Below are 21,676 nucleotides of genomic sequence, written 5' to 3'. Positions count from 1 at the left end.
GTTTATCATCACCCAGATGAACTTGTCCAAAATCTCCTTGAACATAGTCATGAAAGTATTTCTTATCAGGTGTGGCATGGAATGAAGCCCCTGAATCTACCACCCAGGAATCAGTAATATTTTCGAAAGAAAGAATCAAAGCATCTTGTAACACCTCACTTGTCACATTTGCTTCATGATTGTTTTCTTGCTGTGCATCTCCTTCTTTTCCCTTCCGAGATCTACAGTCTTTCTTTAGGTGTCCTTTCTTTCCACATTTCCAGCACACTATCCCCAATCTGGACTTGGATCTGCCTTTCCTTGATTTACTGCGATATCCTGAGCTCTTTCCTCTTTCCATTTTTCTTCCTCTAGACTCTGCACTCAAAGCATTTCCCGATGTCTCACCGGAGCTTTTTCGTCGCATTTCCTCGCTAAGGATAGCATCGACAACATCATCAAACTTTAAAGTACTAGATCTAGAAACGGAGTTACTAATGGCCATTACCAAACCATTCCAACTTTTTGGTAATGAGCACATGAATAACAGAGCTCTAACTTCATCATCAAAGTTTACCCCTACAGAACTTAACTGACTTGTAACTGTATTAAAATCATTTAAATGGTTTGCAACAGATCCATCTTCCGACATATTCATATTAAAGAACCGTTTCATAAGAAATACCTTGTTTGAGGCCAAGGGTTTTTCATATAGTTTCGACAACGTCTGCATCAAACCCTCTATCGTGGTTTCCTTAGAAATGTTGAAGGCGACTGATGCAGCAAGGCACAACCGTATTGTTCCGAGTGCCTTTCTATCGAGAAGGTTCCATTCTTCGTCTTTCATACCCGTCAGCATCTTTGTTTTTCCGCCCAATGGTAGGTATAGATCTTTTTGATACAGATAATCTTCCATCTGCATCTTCCACAGCGAGAAGTTTTGGCCGTTAAATTTCTCGACCCTAAACTTACCATCTTCTGCCATTGCTCCCACTCGAACCGGGAACCCTTCTTTCCTGCGAGTTTATCAGCCAAATAGACCTTCGGCTCTGATACCAGTTGTTAGAAAATTATATATTACGAAGCAATGGAACACATAAAATATTGCAGAAATATTGTTACACTAAAAAATGTCACCATGACTATTTGCAGTTAGTATGGCTCCATCCACTGTCATACTATCCTCCTTGGCAAGTCTCATGCCTCTGCTCTTCATGTCAAACTCCAAGAAAGAGAGAAAAGTCATTTAAAGTCAATTATGTCTGGTACGCAGTTTCTCTTAGCCTTACCTGCGTGTACGCAACCCAACTTCACAATACCTGCGTACTTGTACGCTCTGTATGTAAAGGGGTGGGTGCGTACCCCTGTAAAGGTCAAAGGGCGCGAGTTTCATCTTAAAAAAGTTACTTGTGGTCATTTCTAGAGCATTCTAGAAGATGGTTTGACATGTATTGAGCGCCTCCAGATGGTTCATGCACCCAAAGAAAGAGGAACTTATCCCATGAAGAGGGGAGCTATCCCATTGAAAGAGGGGCTTATCCCATTCATGGTGGAACTAATTAACTTCCTCTAAAGCACTATAAATACAGGCATTGGGCCAGAGGGAGGGGAGGTTGAAAGCTGAACATTCCTAAGGGTAGATGCTGCTGGAATTAGGACTTCCTTGTAGAAGCTTGTGAGGAGAGATTCCCATCCTTGCTTGTTCCATTTGGAAGTGGGTGAGTTGATCAGAGTAAAGGAGAACTCTTGTTGGACCCTGAGAGGGACTTGCACAACACCAAGGCTCAGGTTGTAATGGTTTCTTTTGTTTCCTATTAATACAAATAAGTCCATTCTTCTCAACAATTTGTTATTTATGAGTTGTTTCATATACTCCTTAGTCTATATGTTAAATATGTTTTATTTTATGAGATTTTCAGGTGCTATTTAATCGTTTGATTGTTAGTGAATGCAGGTTTCGAAGAGAAGGAGGAGCTCATCCGGAACAACGAGGTTGGACTACTACAACAGCGTTCGGCTACAGGTAGGATCAAAACACTTGATTTCTCATATTGTAAATGCATATTTAGAGGAGGATTGCTCTTAATTGTCTTGTTTGTCACTAGAAAGCCTTAAGCTTCTAGGGAGGTTGGCTTTCTCTGCAAAGTTGACTCTTTCCGCATGACAAAATGGCGACCATACTGGGGAATCCATGAATGTGTTTGAGTTCTTTTTGATTTGATATTTTGATCTGAGAAAAGTCGATTGTTTTCTGGTTTTTAGCTGTCTGACTATGTATTTGGGTGGGTTAGCTTAGGGTTAAATTAGATTTTCATTTTTCTTAGCTTTGCCAACAGTACGCAGCCTCTAAGTTAGGCACAGTGCGTACTTGTATGCACTGCGGCTTTGTGCACAGAGCGTACCCGCACCTGTGTGAACAGATCACCTGCGTACCCCTGTCAAATTTGAGAAAATTTCAATTTTTCTTTTTTTGCTCTTTAGATTTTGTTTTAATTTGTTTTTACTGCCCAGATCCATTGGTTTATTGTCAGATATCTTCACCTGAACTTGTTCCGTTAGTGTCGAGGGTTTTAGTGGAATTCATAGAAGTTTCGCCCTAGGGTTGATTTTTGCATTGATCTTGTAGTGACCTTGGCTTTAGGAGCTGTAAAAACCTTGGATCTCCCTGGTCTTTTCAGTCTTCTTAGAGGTCAGATCCTTCATAAAATCCACCTTTGTGAGAAACCTACCTTTGTGTTCTCTCTTTGCGAATTTCGAAAAAGTTTGTTGATTAAAGCTTTGAATTTCATTCTTGAGAAAAAGAACAAAAAGATTTCGATTTTGTTTTTGATTAGTTTATGATTCTGCATGAACTGATCCTTGGTTGCATTTTAACTGAGTAAAACATCCGGGAATTATCTTTTGTAGGCTTTTGTCCTCATTATTTTTGCTTTTAGGTAAATTTCCCTTTGATTTGCTTTTGGGTGATTTTGATTTGATTTTCTTAGATTTGTTAAATTTGATTTTTGATAAGTAGTTTTACATGCTTTATTAATATAGGAAAAATACAAAAATTCTTTTGGAAAAAAGTTTTCTTTGGTAGCATTTGTAGTCTTTTGAAAGAGAAAGGAAATTTCGTGAAATAATTAGTGGTCATGAGTTGTATGCTTTGAAAAGATAAAGAGATTGTTTCTTTGATTGTCTTTGCCAAGAAAGTTGTTTTCTATAAATTTGCATTTTCCAACTCTCTTAGCTAGGAGATTCATTAAAAAGGAAAAGTAGTGTAAATCATCTTAGGTGCATCTTTGTAGTGGTTGTGAGTCGAGTCTACACACCACCATTTTCATCTCCACTACCTTTTGTCTTAAAGAAAAGCCATAAAATTAACGCTTAAAGTAAAATCAACTTAGTAACTTTTTATTTACTAGGGCTCTGAAACACCAATATAGATTAGGCTAGTGTCTTGGAGTAGGAGAGTAATTAACTCTCCAAGACAACAAAACCAAACAATTAGCTTATCTTGTGATAGAATAAATCCAGCTGTTTCATTTATGCTCTGGGAAAGCTCCTCTTAAAGGAGAGGCACAAGACCGTGTCCGAACCAGTGAGGGGATCAATCCTCCTTCATTGGGAAAGATGCCAGATACGCACGTACTACAAACGGTAAACCTCGGATTATTGTCGAGGATCCTGGTCACTTGTCGGTAAACCTTGGATTATTGTCAAGGAGCCGGCAAGGGGATTGAGCATGTTACTCTGCCCTTGCGTGCTATTGGGTCGTAGACTGTTCCCCCAGGTATATTTGTTGCTGTTGGTAACCTTAGTGACCATTATCTTTAGGATTCTACCGAGGTGACGATGGAGGGAAGATCCCACTGTACCTGGAGCAGACGTCGGCTAGACTCACTTGGATTTTTTGGGGGGTTCACTTCACTCAAGACGGTTAAAGTGGAGGAACTTGTGCTAGTCTATTCATTAAGCAGGTTGCCGGGGTAACTGTTCCACCCGCCACTTCTGTACTGAATCTGGCGATGTTGGGTTTCATCTCCAACTAGTGTTTTCGGTCCGGAAGGCTACTGTTTGTGCTTGGTTTGACACCCTAGATTCTTTAGGTGTGTGATTCAAATTTGTTTGGTTCTTTAGAGACTTTAGGAAGTTTGCTATGAGATTTTACTTTGTTTGTGTGTGCAGTAGTTAAAAGTCTTTTACTGTGGCTGAATTACCGAGACAGTCCCCTGGATCTCGGGGCAAGTCTCCTGAAGTTGTAACCGTGGCCAATTTGTTGAGGAGGTCTTGTAGACTTCGAGGCCAACCTCCCGAAGAGGTTCCGAGTCATTTCGACAGTTTGAAAGTCCTTGTAACTCCTGAAGGTAGTAAAGTAGGGTCACCTGAAGAAGGAGAGTCTTCCTTGGTAGTCCATCCAGTTTACCAAAGTCTAGAAACAAGCTACAATCCTGAAGCTGTTACAGTTTCCGAGCTTGCTGGTAGTTTTTCATCTACTAGTGATATAGGTGAGGAACCTGAAATATCCGAACCTGTTACTCCGAGTTCTAGTGCTCCAGATTCACCTAGGGTAGAAAGAGTCATCACCGAAAATCTTCCTTCTGGTTTGATAGCTATTGAAGGACTTGCTCCGGAAGAAGATATAGGCATCCCTTTCCCTGAACATCAACCTACTATTGATCTATGGGAGCGTGAATCCATTTTTTACAGTCCTCCTAGAAGTACTACTTGGTATCTTTCGTTAACTAATTATTTAGACAACTCAGGGTCAAGTTTTTCTCCACCTCATACTCCTTTTCCACCTGGAGGTATTTATACTCTTGTAAATATGTCTGGTCAGTCGTCCATGTTCACTCAATCACCTGAATCATTTTTGTACGACGGTCCTTCTGTTCCTACTGGGTATCAGTCACTTGCTGGTACTTTTGCGCGAGCATCTCCTCAACCCATTGAGCATGGGTTATTAACTGGAAACAATGGTAATAAGCCGTTGAGCGTAGGAGACATCTACATGATGTCAGGTTCAAATCCTAGTTCTCAACCTCAAGGTGCGCAGTTACCGCCTGGGGGGCAACCTCAAGTAATGCCTGGGGGGCAACCTCAAGGACAGTATATACCTGTGATACAATACATTCCTCAAGGTCAACCCCATCCTCAATATGTACCCCAAGGTCAACCCCAGTATCAGTACGTGCCTCAAGGGTATCAACCCCAAGGTCAGTACTCGAGTCAAGGTCAACCCCAGTATCAGTACGTGCCTCAAGGGTATCAACCCCAAGGTCAGTACTCGACTCAAGGTTATCTACCACCTCAAGGTCAACCCTAGTATCAGTACGTGCCTCAAGCGTATCAACCCCAAGGTCAGTACTCGACTCAAGGTTATCTACCACCTCAAGGTCAAGCTTATGTTCAAAGTATAGGAAATGTACCTGTCAATTATCAATCCTACCCTCAACCTGGTTACGGATCTCAGTATCCTCAACCTGTTACGGGTCAATACCCTGGAATGATAGTGTGGGATCCATCACAAGGTCAACAGGTGTAGCAACCAAGTATTCAGTTGTTACCTCAAACTGGACAACCCGTAGTTTCTGGTTCACCCCAGCAACCACAACCTGTCCAGTCAAATATTCAAACTTTTGTAACTTTGGTAGTTACTTAGTCGCCAATTGCACCTAGTACTCCATCTCAAACGACTGCTGCAACTACCGCAACATCCGTTCAGTCTACCACACTTACTTCTGGAGTATCGACAGCTCCACTTTCTACTGTCTCTGCAACCACTCCTCAGACATCTTTACCATTGTCCGGATCCATAATTCAAACCACGGTTCAGATACCTATAGGGCAACCTGGTTTAAGCACTATTGTAACAAGTCAACCACAATTCACTTATCAACAATACCAGGGACAGTACCAATTCGGTCCTGCTGTCCAACAACCGGTTTACCAGTATCAACCGTATCCTGGGTACACTTATCAACAACCTCAACAACCCCAGTACGGTCCGGTTAATCCTAGTTTTCCAGGAGGATATAATATCCCGAACGCGATTCCTATTCCTAGTTATCTCGGATATCCTCCTCCTGGAACTGGTCTTGTGACCCAGAGTTTTAGAGATCCTAACTGGCAATTACCGTTTATCGCAACTTTGGATTTACCCGACTTGACGCGCCTAACGAACGATCCGATCAATTATCTTCTGTTTTGGCCGCCAATGACTAATAAGTTGCCCAGTGATATACCCAAGTTCGAAGGTAAGTCTGGAGAGGATCCATCAAATCATGTGATGACTTACCACCTCTCGTGTGCCTCAAATTCCATCTCGGATGATTCGATCCGCTTACGTCTTTTCCAGCGTACGCTCATTGGTCTTGTGGCCAAGTGGTACATTGAGTTACCACGGTCCTCTTTTTATAATTTCAGCCAGCTAGCTACCTCGTTCCTAACTCATTTTCAGTTGCCAGTCAGATACGATAATGGTACTGAGTTACTAACTTCATTAAAACAATCGACGTCCACTTATATTTCCGATCATATTCATGAATGGAGACGTCGAAGACGTTTAGTGAAAGTTTTTATCCCGGACCAAATCTTAGCTGAATAGTTTGTTAAATCATTATTACCCAAGATTACTGAAGACGTAGCTAAGGTCGTAGTAGTTACTGAGGAGCAAGTCATTGCTCAAGCCCAGTACCTTGACTTAGTTTACACTCAGTCGGGTACATTGCACGAGAAGATCCCAGATCTTCCTAAGTCAAATCAAATCACTGCTTCTCCTTCGGGGTCTCATGCTGCTGATGGCATGATTGGTACGGTAAATACTAAAAGTAAGAAGAAATCCTCAAAGAATTCTTCGCCAATAATAACCTTACCAGACTCCCCGACAGGAGAATCTTCTCCTGAAATTACCGCCGACGTTCACGCTGTAGAGTCATCTACGGCTAAATCAAAAAACGGTGGTAAGAAGAAAGGTAAGAAGAAGGATAAAGCAGACAAGGCTCCAAAGGAGAAAAAAGAAAAGTCGGAAACCAATGACGAAAAGCGCAAACCTCGCTATCCTTGTCTAATTTGTGAAGAAGATCATTTTACAAGAGATTTCCCTCATCGGGCAGAGGTTGTGAAAATCGTTAAAGGTTCCCCAACTCCTGTTGTTTTGAAAGATCCATTTCCAAAGCAGGAGAGTAAAATGATAGGTTCTTCCTCGAGTGCCAGTGAAGAACCCATATTGATGATGTCTCATGTACGGATTGCGACTCGATCGAAAGATTATGGTAGTAAGAGTCCTGTTGATGGCAAAGAAGCAGAATCTTCTCATTCTAATCCATCAACCTCAGCTCCCAGTTCCGATCCACTACAGATCGAGAAACCTAACCCGGACTTGGTAATCAAACCGCCCGCCAAGGGTATACTTCGAAAGTCTGCTTTCAATCCACATGTGAGAGCAGCTCAGAATTATAACATTGTTGAGGACTTAGTTGTTTCACCCTCAGCAATGTCGGCTTTGGAAGTGTTGCAATCATGTCCAGCACAGCGAAAATTACTTTTGTCGGCTATAGGAGCTGTTGATATTCAGGACCCGAACCTGATAATCTTTGATCTACAAAATAGTACACCGCGTCTCCCTCATCAGATGGCTTTCCAGATTCCAGTGATAGTCAAAAACAGGCCTATTCATCGGACTGTAATTGATGAAGGAGCTTCTACGTGTATTATGTCGATTCAGTGTTGGATCGCTTGGTTCTCCTTCACTGAACCAATCCCCGACAATTCTTAAGGCCTTTGATGGCCGTGGGTTCCATCCGTTTGGCATTCTACAGGATTTGCCTATAGGGGTTGAAGGAAAAACCGTTAGTCTGGATGTGGAGGTGGTTAATGCCCCTGTAGACTACAACCTTCTTTTGGGTCGCAGTTGGTCTTACGCTATGACAGTGGTCGTGTCATCGGTCTTCAGAGTCATAAAGTTTCCACACAATGCCAAGATCGTGACAATAGACCAGCTGGCTTACTTTTCATCCGACCCAGCCTCTTCAGAGAGTATCCAGCATGTCGGTAAAACGACTATCCCTTACAAGGATGTTGGTGTAGGATTAGTTAAAGATTCCGGTTTACTGGGAACTTTTCCTTTCCCTCCACTCAACGCAGATCCTTCATTTGCTTTCATTCATATGATTACTTCAGACACTATTATTTACGATGATCCTTGGATTGTCCCATCTGAATCTGAGATAGACTCATTCGGTGATGCTATGCCTTTGAGTCCATATGAAATTGCTTATGAAGCAGTGCAGTCTTTTATCGACTCCCGTTCAACCCAAATTGACCAAATGAATGTGGTCGGTGAAGAATCACTTTTCACGTCAACCTCAGAATGAATAGCGTTTCCTGAAGTTGTGTCATCTGATGAACAACTTCGTGAAATCCTAAGTGTAGACGATCTACCATGGGAAGATCTCCATCATAGATCTTCGTTTTTACCTGAGGGTGATGACTTTGAAAATGATTTTTCATCAATTTTTACAGCTGAATATGTCAAGGACGCTCAGAATCCCATGAAACATCCTGATTCAGAGTTGAATTTTGGAAACATTTCCCAAACTATCGCCATTGACATTTCAGTCAAAACCGGAATTATTGAGAACATTCATATAGGTGCCTCGTGTACAAATGATGAGATTCAAACATACAAGGCCCTATTTCAAGAATTTCGCGACGTGTTTGCCTGGTCCTATGAGGAAATGCCAGGAATTGATCCCTCCATTGTTGTTCATGAGATTAAGACCTACTCGGACGCTAAACCCGTTCGGCAACGTCTGCGTCAGATACACCCTAGGAAAGTGGCTACAATTAAAGCAGAAGTAGAGAAGCTGTTGAAAGCAGGTTTCATTTATCCGATCCCGTTAACAGATTGGGTATCGAATATTGTTCTGGTTAACAAGAAACAACGAACAATAAGAATATGCATCGACTATAGGGATATAAATCGTGCTTGTCCAAAAGACAACTATCCCACACCCTATATCGATCAAATAATTGATGATTGTGCCGGCAGTGAAATATTTTCCTTTATGGACGGTTTTTCCGGTTACAACCAAATCAATATTCTACCTGCCGATCAACCAAAAACAGCCTTCATTTGTCCTTGGGGGACATTTGCTTACTGCAAATTACCTTTTGGACTTAAGAATGCCGCAGCCACTTTCCAACGGGCAATGTCTTACGTGTTTCATGACATCAAACACATTGTGCAACCGTATCTCGATGATTTTCCTGCTCATTCTTTACACCGAGCTGATCACCTTGTCCACTTACGAGCTATTTTTATGAGGTGTCAACATTATCGAATTCGGTTGAACCCACAAAAATGTGTCTTCTGCATAGAAGTGGGACGATTGCTAGGATTTATCGTTTCAAAAGCCGGTATCCGCGTCGATCCCTCGAAGGTAGAAGCTATCATCAAATTGCCTCCTCCTTCGAGTCTGCGCCAACTCCAAAGTTTGCAGGGGAAAGAAATTTTTTTACGTCGATTCATTCCTAACTACGCCGAGGTTACAAAGGGTTTCACCCGGTTGTTGAAACAAAACGCTCAATTCTCTTGGGATGAGATAGCTCAGAAATCTTTTGATGCACTTAAGCATGCATTGACCCATGCACCGTTGCTGCATCCTCCCAACCACAACCAGGATTACTTTTTGTATCTCGCCGACTCCCACTCCACCATTGGAATGGTCTTAGTTCAGGAAGATGAATTCGGAACGGAACATGTGATATATTATCTTAGTCGGACATTAAATCCAACCGAGTTAAAATACTCGCATGTGGAAAAGTTGGCACTGGCAGCCATTCAAGCTGTCCAGCGTTTTCGTCACTACATTCTTCTCCGTAAAACTACAGTGATTTCGGATTGCAACCCTATGACCTATATTCTGACTAAACAATTGCTAGGGGGAAAGTACTCCAAATGGATCGTTATCCTGCAGGAGTTCGATTTGGAGTTCGAGAAATCCAAGTCTAAGAAATCCTTAGTCTTTGTCGAGTTAATGTGTGATTTCCCGCGTGCTGACAAAGAAACAGTGGCAGAGGAGCCCATTGCAGATGAATCTTTGTTTCTTATCAGCACTTTAGATCCGTGGTATGGGGATATAATCGTCTATTTCCAGACCCAATCCTTTTGGCCCGAAATCTCAAAGTCGGAGCGTCGGAAAATTCGATTCCAATCCCAACAATACAAAATTATTGGAGATACTCTTTATCGTCATGGGGCGGATTTGATTTTTTGACGTTGCTTAACTCATGAGGAAGTTGAAAGGGTTTTGAATGACTGTCACTCTGGAGCGTGTGGCGGTCATATGTCTGGGTATGCCACAGCCCAAAAGATATTGCGCGCTGGCTATTTCTGGCCATCCTTGTTTAAAGACTGTATTATTGTGGTCCGAAAATGCCACAACTGTCAAGTGTTTGATCGCAAGATGCGCGCCCCACCTGCTCCTCTCCACCCTATAATTGTCGTTGGTCCTTTCGCCAAATGGGGTATTGACTTTATTACTTGTAACCCTCACTCGGCCGGGGGGCATGCGTATATCATCCTTGCGGTTGATTATTTTACTAAGTGGGCTGAGGCGATGCCTACATTCGAGGCAGACGGCAAGACAACAACAATTTTCATATTCAATCACATTATTGCTAGGTTTGGTGTACCACAAGCGATAATCACTGACCATGGGTGCCATTTTCGAAACATTATGATGACAAAACTTACAGGCCAGCTTGGTTTACGTCATGATAGTTCTACTCCTTACTATCCCCAAGCGAACGGTCTGGTTGAGTCTATCAACAAAGTTCTAGTTATCATGATCCGACGAATCATTGGTATTCATCGGTCGAATTGGCACAACATGTTATTTTCAGCACTTTGGGCATACCGAACCTCAGTGAAAACATCAACAGGGTTCACTCCTTTCCAACTAGTTTATGGTTTGGAAGCCGTGCTGCCCATTGAATGCAAAATCCCGTCACTTTAAATGGCCATCGAATTACTTCCAGCTACTTCCGAAGAGGAGAAGCGTCTGTTATACTTAGCTAAATTATATGAGACTCGACGTGAAGCTGCTTTAGCAATCGAGACTCACGCAAAACGAATGAAAGCTCAGTATGACCGAAATGTGACCCCTCGAAATTTTTCGGATGGAGACGTAGTGTTGTTATATGATCAAGCTAATGATAAGTTAGGTGCTCGAAAATTCGTTCCTATGTGGCATGGGCCCTACATTGTCAAGCGAAAGCTAGCAAAAGGGGCCTATGAGCTGGTAGACTTTGACGGGGACTCTTTGGGTAAACCCAGAAATGGACTTTACCTAAAGAGGTATTATGCTTAAATGATGGGTATGGAGATTTTAGTTAGGTTAGGTTTTTCTTTCTAGCTGGTATGTTCGTTAGTTTAGTCAGTGTGCTTAGTTTAGAAAGTGTGTTTTTCGTCGTTATTCTGACTCATCTTGGTTTTACTCTTGATATTGCAGATGTCGACGCCTCTCCAAACATACATTGGATTTGCTGATGGTGCTTGTCGTAGTACACGGAATATCTCTTCCGCAGCTTGGGTTATTTATTCGCCCTCTGACGAGTTAGTTTCTATGCATGGGGTGAGCCTCGGTCAAACAACAAACAACATTGCAGAATACAGTGCAGTGATTGAGTTATTATCTGAATCTATCTCATTTGGGATTCAGAGTTTGATAGTGAGGTTAGATTCTGAACTCATTGTATTACATCTTAATAGAGTCTATGCCATTAGAAATCCAGTGTTATTGAGATTGTTTTTGAGGGTGCGTCTCTTGGAACGTGAATTTGATTACATTGAATATCAGCATATTCCAAGGTCTTTAAATACATTAGCAGATGCAATTGCGTCTCGAATGTTAAATAGACATTTGTAACAATCATAAATGTAAATTTATAAACATTTCATCACACATGTTTAACAAAATAAGCCGATAACAATGATATATATAGATAGGAGTGTGTCAAAAAATATACATCGTCTTCGATCATAGGTTGAAAAACACCTTATGATCGGCAAAAATGATAAGTACAAAAAACCAAAATGTCACATGTGTCTACAAAGTGACCATCCAATCACTGGTGATGCTCTCTATACGACACCACTGCACGGGCTACCCTACACAGAAACCTCCTAAAAGATCCTGGGACTGCGACTACATAGCGTTGAAGTCTGATAGGAATATCATCTATAGTAGTCTCTGGTATACCCGCCGTCAGACGCTCTAGATCCTGCTCCAACTCAGCTAGTGTCTCTGCAGCCGCGTCATGTGGGGCCGGTGCCGGTGCAGCTAGATGTCTCCTCTCAAAAGCTTGGAGATTGGTTGGACGCCGTGGGCCTACATCTGCATTTTGAACATTTTTACTGTCAGTTTTGAGACGATATATAAAAAAACAAAAAAAAAATAGATAATTTAAAAACCTGTGAAAAATGAAGTACCTCTGTCGTCCCATTGTTCTCCCTGTGGAAGAACCATGTCCGGATCATTGCGAAAATCCATTCCGGCATAAGGAAAATCCTGAATCGCAAACACCTGGTTCTCCAACCAATGAAAGTAACCCACAGGAAATCAGACAACTCCCGCTCCCTCATCAGGATGCCGGGCCATCACCGCAACCCATCGCGTCAACTTAGGCTCCCGAGGAGGCCCAACTGGAACAGTAAGATGCTGGGGGATCAGCATTGGAACTCTCTCTAGGGCAAAGCTCACAACTAAAGGCCCATACCCAAAGGTCTTCAATTGCCCGTTCTTTGCCCTAGTCAGTTGGCCCTTCATATTGGCCAACACAGCATCGCACCAGTTGAAAATGGTGCCTCGGAAGCAATATATAGACATCCGCATTTGGGAACCAGTGGCTATGTGAAAAGCGGCAACACCGCAAAGTCTGGTAACTGTAAAGACAATTACCATAAGTTCAGGTCAGGATATGTATTTGATTTCTATCCCCTTCTCATGGTTTTGATTGTTGCACCACTCTAGCCGGAGACTAGCAAGGGATTGGCCACCCGGCCTAGTCCCGAATAGAGACAGTTACTCACCCCTGTTAGGCAAGCCAGTGAGAAAATATATGTCAGAGGGCTCTATCTCGAGCTGGTGCTCTCCGATGTAGAAACATTGATCCTGAATGTTCCACCTTTCAACCAGCCACTCTAAGAATGGCACCTGGGCCCTCATGCTAGGTATGGCCCAGTACTTGTAGAGACCGCATGCCTTTAAAGCATCAATGGAAGGTTGATGACCTATTGCGGCCAAATCAACATCTTCGTGTTCTCTTTCGTGCCAATCCAGCATGGTGGGCAATCTAGACACTAGCAAACATCCATTAGAATTCATTAAATAAAAAATTGATGGTTTATTTTTGAGTTTGGGATTTGAAAAACTTATTTGCGCGGAGTACGCACCCCACATTCAGAAAACAGAGCGTGGGTACATAGCTGTTCTGAAGGTGGGCTACGTACTCCGACCATTTTCCCATATACGAAAATGTCGGGGTACGCAGGTCACCCATGGGGCACCTGCGTACCCCGAAAAGCGGATCCTAAATAGATGAAATTGAAGAGGAGGATGTTGTGAAATACCTGAAAGAGACGGCGCTCGATTCCGACGGTCGGATTCTCCGCAAAGTCCACGGGAAGTTTCTTGTCAAAAGCCCTTTTCTCTCCCTCAACAGTAAAATGGTAAAAATGACATGGTAAAAAGTCTTTTTATAGGTTTTTTGGATAAATGAATGTTAAGTTTGTTTATTTTTCACTGTGAAAGGATATTTTTCAATATATTTTTGCCCATCTTAAACAGGTATGAGTAATGTGTTGTTTTTGTGCAGGACAAAAGGACTTTAGGGTAAAATCATCATTTTTCACGAACCAAGACATCAGAGTCATCTTTTAAGCCCTTTTCTGACTCCTAAAAGATGAAAATATTGCCGAGCGTTTCTTTTACACTCGTTAAAATGGAATTAAAAGACGGTCCTCTTATAGCGCTTTTCTGACCGTAAAAACATGAAAAGATTGCCGGATTTTTGTCGTTTCAAATTCGATACTGGAAATAAAACGAAATGCCTCTGATCGCTTTTTACTTTTCAGATCAAAGGCATTAATCATGAAAGTACTCCTTGGTCGCAAGATCAAGCAGTTCTCTCAGGTATTATTTTATACTTTTTCGGGCTTGGGAGACACAAATTTACGAAAAAGTTCACCCTAGAGTCTTCTTTAGTTTTTTCAGACTCTCTAAAATTGAAAAATGCCGAGTTTCTCCTATACTGGACTCGTTAAAATTTCACAGTAAAGGACCTGTTCGATTACAAACGGGAACGGACCACTCCTTCTTAGGGTCCGAATCTAAACTAAGTTGGACTCATCCGAAGGATGAGCTTATAATCAAGCATATGTTATCCTCCTCAAGCTTGTAAAAGATAAAGAGGTACTTGCCAGAAATGGTGGGGGAAAGAGAGAAGAATGAACCTATATGTTATCCTTTGTTACAGAAGAACCTTATCACCGCTCTTGAACACGACACTTTTCATTCACCTGGGTTGGGAAATCCTTTGCCTTAAAGTTGATTAAACCATTTTGAAAGTCTTCAACTGTTTCTGGGTATTAACTTTGGGTCAATCGTCGCCAAGCCATCTGTCGTGTCGTTATGTGTTCAAGAGGTCTCTGCAAATAAACCATTCATATGCAAACTACTTGTCATCCATTTTGACCATCCCTGAGTCAGTCCTTACAGAAACATTTCTTCAACTTGAACAATGATTTCGTGTTGTAGGCTTGCCTACAACGAGTCACTTTCTATCGACATCAGCACATTATCTAGAAAGATGACTTAGAAATCGTCAGTACCTTGAAGTCTGCATGCATCAATGGCAGGTTCCTCACCTTTGTCGATAGTTTACATCATTGACTTTCGATCAAAGGATTCCGTGACGTGTTCGACATCAACCCATTCATTCACATTTCATGGATTGTACTGGGTACTTTGAGAACCATTGACATCACTGGTGGTCTCTCTCACACTTGTTAACAGTTTACATCATCGACTAGTAATCAAGTGGTTTCTACCATGTTCGACATCAACTCATTTATTCGCATGGATAGAATCGTACCAATTCGAGAAGTAGAGATGAAGACCCTGGATCTAGTTTCCACCATCCAGGCTGCGAGGAGTTTTGTATTCATTATATAGTAGACTAATCATAAACAGATGGCTACGTCCATACTGTGTCTACGAAAGTCTATGATTGTGATGTACTGCAAAATCATTCTTGTATCAGAGCAGTAGTTAGATTGTTAGTTAAAAGTTTTCAATCTGAGTATGGGAATGCCTACCTCAGCGATGATATCATCCTATATATGTATTTTGTGTTGAATATTTGTAGGTTCTGACTGGGCTCTCCGCAAGATACTCCTTGAAATGATAAAGTACATCACCCTTCCTAGATGATATAAAACCCTAATCTACTACAAGCTTCGCACTTTAGGGGGCAATCCGTTACACTAAAAAATGTCACCATGACTATTTGCAGTTAGTATGGCTCCATCCATTGTCATACTATCCTCCTTGGCAGGTCTCATGCCTCTGCTCTTCATGTCAAACTCCAAGAAAGAGAGAAAAGTCATTTAAAGTCAATTATCTCTGGTACGCAGTTTCTCTTAGCCTTACCTGCGTGTACGCAACCCAAGTTCACAATACCTGCGTACTTGTACACTCTGTATGTAAAGGGGTGGGTGCGTACCCCTGTAAAGGTCAAAAGGCGTGAGTTTCATCTTAAAAAAGTTACTTGTGGTCATTTCTAGAGCATTCTAGAAGATGGTTTGACATGTATTGAGCGCCTCCAGATGGTTCATGCACCCAAAGAAAGAGGAACTTATCCCATGAAGAGGGGAGCTATCCCATTGAAAGAGGGGCTTATCCCATTCATGGTGGAACTAATTAACTTCCTCTAAAGCATTATAAATACAGGAATTGGGCCAGAGGGAGGGGAGGTTGAAAGCTAAACATTCCTAAGGGTAGATGCTGCTGGAATTAGGACTTCCTTGTAGAAGCTTGTGAGGAGAGATTCCCATCCTTGCTTGTTCCATTCGGAAGTGGGTGAGCTGATCAGAGTAAAGGAGAACTCTTGTTGGACCCTGGGAGGGACCTGCACAACACCAAGGCTCAAGTTTTAATGGTTTCTTTTGTTTCCTATTAATACAAATAAGTCCATTCTTCTCAACAATTTGTTATTTATGAGTTGTTTCATATACTCCTTGGTCTATATGTTAAATATGTTTTATTTTATGAGATTTTCAGGTGCTATTTAATCGTTTGATTGTTAGTGAATGCAGGTTTCGAAGAGAAGGAGGAGCTCATCCGGATCAATGAGGCTGGACTACTACAACAACGTTGGGTTACAGGTAGGATCTAAACACTTGATTTCTCATATTGTAAATGCATATTTAGAGAAGGATTGCTCTTAATTGTCTTGTTTGTCACTAGAAAGCCTTAAGCTTCTAGGGAGGTTGGCTTTGTCTGCAAAGTTGACTCTTTCCGCATGACAAATAGAAACAAAGAAAATGCACAAAACAAGAGAGACACGGATATACGTGGTTCACCCAGTTTGGGCTACGTCCACCATGAACAGCCGGTCCTTCCTTTCTATTATCTAGCAAAATGAAGAGACACAACCTACAACAAATCCGCTGTAATATCCTCTGGTTTCTCTCACAGTCTCACCTTTCTATTTCTCGCTCACAGAATACACATCTATTTTCCAGCCTCAAATACAATACCCTCATACAAAGAGAGGGGTTGCCTTCTAGGGCAAAAAACCCTAAACTAAACATAAGTTCTACCGTCAGATCATCCACCTAATGAACGGCCCAGATTGACTAGAAATCACTATACTTTTACAAGGCAATTTTACGTTTGTTTTTAGCTTCGGGGGCGCTGCCCCCAAACCCCCGCCGGGGGGACAAGTCCCCCCCGCACCCCCTTGCATGGAGGGGTGTACAAACTTCCTAGGGTATACATCCGGCTGAAACAAAGACCTCTGAACAATCATGCTCCACACACAACAAACATTAGGCCCCCATTCCAGGAAAATTATGCTGAAGCCTCAACTTCTGATGAACCAACAGAAGATACTCAAATTAACTTGATGGGACTCAACAATGAACAACAAGTTTTCTTGACCAAAGAGGATCAAGAAGCTCATATGCTTAAATAATTCCAAACTCAGTCAGGTGAATCATTTGACTTTAGGGAGGGATATGATACAGCAATTTATGAAGTCTACAAGCAATATAATCTGTGGAGCAGAAGAATAGATGTTCCTGAAACCAACAAATAGAAAGATACTAAATAGCCAAACAAAGGTAAGACTAATACTACTCCTGTACATATTCTTTCCAAAACAAACCCTAACCCAAATAACCTAATCATTGAAGATGTATCCAATAATCAACCACATCAAAGACAATCTTCAACTTCTATTCCTCCCAAAGGAAACATAGAAGAACCTCCAGAAATTGATTTGGAAACAACTTTAGCCCATAACCCCACTCCTAAAAAGGAGAAAAACACAGAAAATACAGCAGAAAAAGAGAATCCCACTATCCGAAATACAAGAACTCAAGTTGAAAAACCTTTTAATCTTGAGACTGAAGTAGGCAAATTAAAGATAGTTGTTCCATTATCAGAATTAGCTAAGCATGATGTCTACAGAGGTCAAATCAGTAGATCACTACAAATTTCTGTGAATGAAGATTCAGTAAATGTTTTTGATGATCAGCCTGAATTGATTTTTTTCCCTAAGGTAAATGGAAAATCAGTAGATGGAGGTGTCCCTCCTTTCTATGTAAGTCTGAACATACATGATAAAATACTTCATAATGCCATGTTTGATTCTGGTGCTTATCACAACTTAATGCCTAAATCTGTAATGGAGAAACTAGATCTAGACATTACCAAACCATACCGAGACTTATTTTCTTTTGATTCAAGCCAGGTCAGATGTCTAGGACTAATTAGCGATTTATGTGTATCACTAGTTCAATACCCTGCCAAAACCATTTTAATGGACATAGTAGTAGCTGATATTCCACCAAAGTATGGCATGTTATTGTCTAGATCTTGGGGTGCAAAGCTTCAAGGATCTTTACAATTGGACATGTCCTATGCTACTATTTCAGTATTTGGTCAACCTAAGAAATTGTATAGAGAAACTTTAATGAAGTATGTGGTAAGTAGCCAAGAGAAACCTCAGAATTTCCCTATCTACTCCATTCACTCTGATATGGATTCTTTCATTCTCTACAATGTTGAAATTGATCCTCCAACTGAAGTAAAATTTGTGGTAGTTGAACAAGAAGAGATTACAAATGAAAAGTCTAGTGTTCAAATTCAAGAAATTTTTGAAAACAATGATACATCAGATACTCAAGAGAAACTAGATGAAACTAAAGAACCAGATCTTCCTATTAAACAAATATCTGAGACTCCTGACACTAATTATGAACATGAGATCCTATGGTACTTAGAATTTGATGGTTCAGTTAATAAATTGGGAGCAAGAGTAAGAATTTGGGTGCATAATCTTGAAAATGATCATGCTGAAGGCCATGCCTATAGATTAAACTTTAAATGCACTAATAATATGGCTGAATATGAGGCTCTATTGCTGGGACTAAAAATGATCAAAAGTTTAGGGGCAATAAGGGTATCAGTCGTGCGAGATTCTGATTTAGTAATTCAACAGATAAAATGGAAATTTCTCACAAATGATCCCAGATTAAGAGCCTATAGAGGAACAATGATGGAGATTCTCAATACATTTCTAAAAACTCAGCTTGCTAAAATCCCAAGAAAACATAATTTTCATGCCCATAGCTTAGCAACATTTGCTAGCACCTGTAAATTACCATTTGAGCCCAATCATCAATTCACAGCTGAGATTAGACACAGGCCAGGCATACCTGACATTGTAAAGAACTGGCAAGTGTTTGACAATGACATTCAGATTAACAATGTCTTAACGTTAGAGGAAGAGTTTTCTAGTACTAATATAGATATAGATATTGTTAGTGAATTTAATTAAATAGATCAAGTAGAAAAAGACATTTCATCAGAAAGTGCAACTCAAATGCTTCACCCAACAACATTTACCAACAAAGAAATGCAAGATCTTAAAGAAATGGACATTGATGAAATTATTGAAGGAGAATCCGAAGTTATTAATTTGAAAGATAGTCAATTGCCTAAAGGATTGACTCCTTTAGAGGATCTATTTGATTTTAATGAAATTCCAAAGAAACCCAAGATGCAACCTCTAAAAGTAGACATTGAAGACTACAACTTGGGAACTGAAGAAAATCCTAAAATGATAAAACTATCCAAATCTTTGCCCCCTGAACAAAAACTCAAATATGTTGAATTAATGAAAGAATTTCAAGATGTTTTTGCTTGGAGCTATGAAGACTTAAAATCTTATGATACCTCCATAATTCAACATACAATCCCTTTGAAAGAAAACCAAAAACCATTCAAGCAGAACTTTAGAAGAATTAACCCTGTACTGCTCCCTTTAATTGAAAAGGAAATCAAACGAATGTATGAAGTAGGTATAATTGCTCCTATCTAGTTTTCTGAGTGGGTGTCTAATTTAGTACCTACTAGGAAGAAAACTGGGGAAATCAGATTATGTGTTGACTTAAGCAATGTAAACAAGGTTTCTTTAAAAGACAATTACCATTTACCTAAGATGGATCACATTTTACAAAGGGTAGTAGGTGCCTCTAGGATTTCACTTTTGGATGGGTTCTCAGGCTACAACCAGATTCTCGTTCATCCTGGTGACCAGGAAAAAATTGTTTTTACAACAGCATGGGGAACATTCAAATATGTTAAAATGCCATTTGGACTTAAGAATGTAGGGGCAACTTTTCAACGAGCAATGGACATAGCTTTTGCAAAAGAAATTCATGATTTCTTGGTTATATATATAGATGACCTGACTATGTTTTCCAAATCAGATCAGCAACATTTAGATCATCTAAAACAAGTATTTTTAAAATGCAGACAATATGGCATTTCCCTAAATCCTAAAAGGTCTTTTTTTGGTCTAGAAGAAGGCAAACTCTTGGGCCATATCATCTCCAACGATGGTATCAGAATTGATCATGCCAGGGTAGAAGCCATTGTGCAAATACCCCACCCCAAAAATGTCAAAGAACTTCAAGCTTTCCTAGGAAAGATTAACTTTTTAAGAAGGTTTATATCTAACTTCGCTGAATTAATTAGATTGCTTAATGATATGTTGAAAAAGGATGCAAAATTAAAATGGACAGTAGAAGCCAAACGATCATTTGAAGAAATTAAAATGGCTTTGACTAGAGCACCGGTCTTGACAAGTCCAAAGTTTGATAGAGACTTCATAATATTTTCATTTGCATCAGAACACACTATTGCTACTATTTTACTACAAAAAGATGATCAAGGATGTGAGAAACCCATAGCATTTTTTAGTAAAGCACTTAGAGATGCACCATTAAAGTACAAAATCATGGACAACCAAGCTTATTCACTTGTGAAAGCTATCAAAGACTTTAGAGTTTACATTTTATACTCCCATGTAATAGCCTATGTACCAAATGCTGTTGTCAAAGACATCTTGACCCAAGATGGGATTGAAGGCAAGAGAGGTAAATGGATTTCTACTATATTCGAGTATGACATTGAAATAAAACCTACAAAGCTTATAAAAGGACAGGGATTGGCCAAACTTATGACTGAAACAAATTACCAAGCCCTTGATATTAATGAACTGGATAACAAACAGGAGATGGTGACTCCACAAGTCCGCCAGGCCTTGTTAGATTCACAATGGTATGCTGATATAATTTATGTATTATTAAACCTAGAAGATCCTCCAGGGTTATCCAGAAGAAAGAAAAGGTTTTTAGAGATGAAAGCTTCAAAATTTTGTATTTTAGATAATGCTTTATTTTGGAAAAATCATGAAGGTATTCTATTAAATTGTTTAGTAAAAGAAGAAGCTGACAAGGTTCTCAAAGAATTTCATGCAGGGGACTGCGGTGGACACCTTTAATAGAAATAAACTACAGACAAAATCCTCAAAGCTAGATTTTACTAGCCAACCTTATTCACTGATGTAAAGAAATTTTTCACTGCTTGCCACAAATGTCAAATTTTTCAAGGCAAGAGGAAACTCTTACCCTTACCCTTGAAACCAATATCCACTGAAAAGCCCTTCCAACAATGGGGTCTGGACTTCATTGGAGAAATTCACCCTCCCTCTTCTGGCCAACATAAATGAATTTTAACTGCCACAGGTTATTTCACCAAATGGACAGAGGCCATTCCATCCAGACAAGCCAATGATACAATCATTATAGGATTCTTAGAAACCAACATACTGTCTAGATTTGGCTGTCCTGAAAAGATCATCAATGATAATGTTGTTGCCTACAAATCCAAGGAAATGATAAGTTTTTGTAAAAAATACCATATCACTTTAGGCCATTCCATATCCTATTACCCTCAAGGTAATGGTCTAGCTAAGTCTTCCAATAAAAGCCTAATTAATATCATTAAAAAATTATTGGAAGACAACAAGAAGAATTGGCACAAGAAAATTACTAATGCATTGTGGGCAGTGTTAT

The sequence above is a fragment of the Pinus tabuliformis genome, chromosome 3_1 (assembly GCF_031772625.1).
Source record: "Pinus tabuliformis cultivar Carrire ecotype Pingquan chromosome 3_1, CPIR1, whole genome shotgun sequence".
Lineage (NCBI taxonomy): Eukaryota > Viridiplantae > Streptophyta > Pinopsida > Pinales > Pinaceae > Pinus > Pinus tabuliformis.
This window is presented reverse-complemented; position numbering follows the sequence as displayed.